We start from the raw sequence: 4,917 nt of genomic DNA, 5'->3' as shown, positions 1-4,917 counted from the left end.
AGTCTGTTTTTAATAAATAGTGATATTTCCGTCCAGGATCTTTATTTTATCAGTTTTATGTGTAAGTGACCTCATTGTCTCGAAAAATAATCCATTCTTTTTAAAAATAAAATGAAATAATTATTTCTGCTTATTATCACGAATTTTAGGTGCGATAAATTTTATGCGCACACGATCTCATTATCTTGAAAAATAATTTTTTTAATAAAAATTATGATATTTTATCTATGTTAGAAATTTTAAATGCTGTAAATTCTTAGAAAAATAAATTTATTTATTTTTCTTGGCTATTGTTAGAAAATTTTAGATACTATCAAATTATTAGAAATAAATGTGATATTTCTGCTTTTAGTAAAATTGTGATATTTCTTTCTACTGTTTTGAATATTTAGACATTGTAAAATTCATGTGCAAATGACTGCCTTATTATTGACATTTTTGCAATTGATTATAGTATTGTTGTGAAATGTTTATTTGTGGATTGATATCCCATAAATTGTGATAATTCCGTATTCTTGAATTTCTATAAGAGTTTTTATATACATATTAAATTGGCAATTATGCTAGAATGCCTTTACAAACTGCTACCTTTCTAAATTTGAGCCCAAACTATTTGATTGGTTATTTTTGAAATGTTATAGAGAGTGACTGTTATTAATGGTTTAAGTGAAATTCATATTAATGATTTCAGTGATATGTTGAGTACATGATATTGCTGCTTTCGAATGTTTAAAGAGATTTAGAAATAATTTAAGTATGTAAGTGGACTCATCCGGTTCGCCGGTGAGGTATAAGTGGACCTATCTGGGGCGCCGGTAGGGATTAAGTGGACTTATCCGGTACGCCGGTGAGGTATAAGTGGACCTGCAGGGATTAAGTGGACCTATCTGAGACGCCGATAGGGATTAAGTGGACCCATCAGGACGCTGATGGGGTATATAGGTGACCTACTTGAGACGCCAATAGGGTATTTTGTGAAATCCTTTGAATTATGCACTGCCGTTAAAAGTGTTATAAGCATTTCAATTACTCGAATTATACTTAATTATGCATTTATTGAAAGTGAAACTGTTGATGCATTTCCGTTAATAGATCTCATTTTGGAAAATATTGATATCTTTCAATCATGATTATTTTTAGGATTATGATGATCACTTACTGAGTAGCCAAACTCATCAAACTATGGTAAACATTTTTTCAGGATAACTGCGGATTCATTTTGAGTGCTAGTCAAGATCAACCTTGGAAGATACTGTTGTTGTGCTAGCTTTTTTTATTTACTTTGTAAGACCTCGCCATTGTAAATTTGTCCTATCAATAGATGTATTTATGTTTTGTCTGTCACATCTCAGGAATAACAGTATTGTAAATTCTTGGGGTGTGACACTCTGTCTTCAAAAAATTTCCAAATTATCTTTCGCTGATACATGCCAAAATAGACCACACGCTTCCTCGGAGCCACCCTAAGCCATGCCTTCTCACCAAAACCCACGTTGTTGAGAAATATAGTTTCAATACTAGAAAGTTTTGTGATCGCCTTATTGTATTTTCATCTTTAGTTATAAAATTTAAAGCTTCAAAAATAGTGTAGATCGAGAGATCTATGAAAACTTGAAAATCTTGAAAATTTACAGTCCAAAAATGCATAACAAGCTGCACCATTTCCAAAACTTGAAATCCATTTTTTTCTCATGTCCTTACATCTTGATGTCGAGATGATCAATTTGATGATATTTGGACTTCAAAGCAACCTATTCTAATGAAAGTTTTGAGGTAGGCTTTAATTTGATTGTTTAGAGCCTATGCTTTATATAAACTTTTCCCTAGGTGCGGTTTATATAGAGCCTAGGCTCTAAATAAACAAATAAGAGCCTACCTTCATGGTTTCAATTCTGGAAATCTTTGTAATAGCCTTAAAATATATTTTCATCTTTATTTATAAAGTTCAAAGTTTCAAAAATAGTATAGATCAACAGATCTATAAAAACTTAAAAATCTTGAAAATTGACGGTCCAAAAGTGTATTACAAAATACACTATTTCCAAAACTTGAAATCTACTTTGTTTCTCATGTCTATGCATCTTGATGTCGAGATGCTCAATTTGAGGATATTTGGACGTCAAACAACATCTTCTAGTGAAATTTTTGAAGTAAACTCTAATTTGATTATTTAGAGCCTCTATATAAACTTCTATGGACCTTTTCCATTCAAATCATTGACGTAAGATTCAAGAAAGAGACCCATGTTTCGAAGTGGGAGTTTTCAGTGGCAATTGGAAGCCATAGAAATCCCTAGACAACCTCTCTCACAAATCATGGCATTGACGACATGGGTTTTGCAATTCCTCATGAGAGGTGAGAATAGGGCCAGCAATGGCCCAGGTTTCGGTCGGAACGGCCCTGGCTATAGCCCGGCCCTACTTCACACATGAGAGGTGAGAATAGGGCCAGCAATGGGCCAGGTTTTGGCCAGGACAGTGCTGGCTGTAGCCCGGCCCAACCCTGGCTATAGCCCGGCCAGGGCTGGCTCAGCCCTAGGCTTATTAGGACCGGGCTAAGCCAAACTAATTAAAATTCACAGAAAAAAAAAAAAAAAAAACAGAAGAGTGAGAAAAAGCGGGCCCGATTGAGCCGAATTCAGCCAGGCATGCCCCATGCCCAACCCTACCCTCAAGATACATTTTGTGGCCCAAGCCTAGCTCAGCCCAGCCCGATGCTAGGGTTATGGTTGCCTAACCCTCGGGCCACATTTTTATGGCATAGGCCCTAATCCCGGGTGAGAATATCCGTGAGCTTTGCTGGGTTTTGGTTATCTGTTTAGAACTGGGCAACTGCCTTAGACTACCAGCAATACCTAAGGTAAAAGATTCTGACATTTGCACTTTGACTTTCTAGACGCCCGATTTAGTTGCATGTAGGGGAGAGAGATAATTTATGTGTCATTGGGATCCCATAGAAGCTTTGCCCTGTTTATTCTTATTTTTTGAGAATTCTTATTTATTATATTTAGGTTTCATTTATTTATTTTTGACAGCATTTTCTAATTTTTTCTGTGATATTTTATTTGTGTTCTTGTTATATTCCCTTGTTTAATCCTGATGTTCTATGGAGTTTTTACTATTTTCCATTAATTATTTGTTATGCTGTCAGGTTTAATATGCCCTAAATGCAAATCTTTGTTCTCTGTAGTTCTTTTCTTGTCATCCCTCAAGTTTCGTGACATTTCAAGAACTATTTGGCTATTATTTGAATTTATTTCCTCTATAATTCAATATTTTTTTAATTTATTTTTTTCTTTGTGGTTTTCAAGTCATGTTGAAACAACTTTTCTCAATATATTGGTTTCCCCCAAACTATTTGGGCAATTTAATTCTTTCAAAAGATATTTTGGTCATTATATTTTATCAAAAAATTATTTTTACTAATTTTTATAGGTGCACCTAATGAGAAGATGACATGTACCAAATTTCATATTCATACAAATTTTATTCAAAAAATTTTAAATAAAATACTTTGAGATAATCTTTATTAATCATAGGTCGGCAGCAGATGGCTAGGAACGGATAGATTAAGACCCACCCGGATACGGAAATGCAAATGGACAGGGACAGACCGGACGGTGAAACGAGGAGGAGGAAGGCTTCTTCCGTCCGGTTCAATCTCTTAACTTAGAAAAGATTCTTATGACAAATATTGTTATCCACTGTTCAAGACCGGTACAAGTCTTTCCCGAAGAAGAGGACTAGTGATTGATGCCCCACCTTCCCTAGGTGGTAAATTCCGATAGTCAACTTGGCCAGAAACCTAGGATCAAACGGTGAGTAGCTTACTTGATAAGATTGAATGGTTAGATGGTAGGGAAAACCTAAATCTTCTATGGTGCAAGGAAAGTATAAAAACCTTTTTTTTTTTTGAAAACATCTATATGAGTAAGTTTACTGCCAAGCCCTATTATCAAGTCTTGAACTCCATTCTCACTTAATAATGGGAGCCCAAATCCCTTAACTTTTTTATTTAACCAAAAAAAACATTTCAGAAGGGCAGAATTCCCCATCAAGTCCTATGATCAAGTCTTGAACTCCATTCTCACCAAATGGTAGGAGCCCAAATACACCCTTATTTTTTATTTAACAAAAAAAAAAAACATTTTGGAAGGGCAGAATTCCTCAGCCTTTTGGGAGCCTTTTTCGCAGGCATTAAAAATGAGAGACTTAGACTTCCTCTCCCATATTTTGCCGGCGTCAAACATGCCTAAATGAACCTACTCTGGAAAATGCCACATTTCTTCGCATGGACTTGATCACCCGGAATCAGATAATCTGACTCAAAAATCTCCCATTCGGGTGGATTTTCCAGAAGAGAAACCTATTCGTATTTTATGAACACTGATATATACATTTGCTTATCCATTATTAGGACTGCCACACCTTGAAAATAACTAATTTTCCATAAATTTCTACAATACAGGACCGAGCATTTCATTTAAATCCTTGAAACTCTCATCCACTAGCGATGCTTTAACCTAAGGTTCTAAAAATTAAACCTTCAAACTTCTATATAAATGAGATCATTTGGACATTAACCTTGGTTAAAACTCTCCTTAAAATTTTTAAAACTTCATAAGGAAACACATTTCATCTCTCTTATACAACTTTGATAAAAGCAAAATTGAAACAACTGAACCTTTCAAAAACACACTCTCATATCATCATCGCCGTCGTCGTCACCACACATGACTCAATAATTTTCCTTATTTTAATACCTTCTTTATAACATGTGATAGAATGTCCAATTTGCGACTAATTTGGAAAGAAAAAGGAAGAATTGGGAAATGTCTTATAAACAACGCAATCAAAATCACGTGCTAAAAACAAAAAAAGAGAAAACAATAAATGCTATAGAACATTAGATAAGAAA

This window comes from Amborella trichopoda, chromosome 8 (assembly GCF_054954075.1).
Source record: "Amborella trichopoda isolate Santa Cruz 75 chromosome 8, AtrichopodaSantaCruz75HAP2 v2.0, whole genome shotgun sequence".
Lineage (NCBI taxonomy): Eukaryota > Viridiplantae > Streptophyta > Magnoliopsida > Amborellales > Amborellaceae > Amborella > Amborella trichopoda.
Note: the sequence above shows the minus strand (reverse complement) of the source record.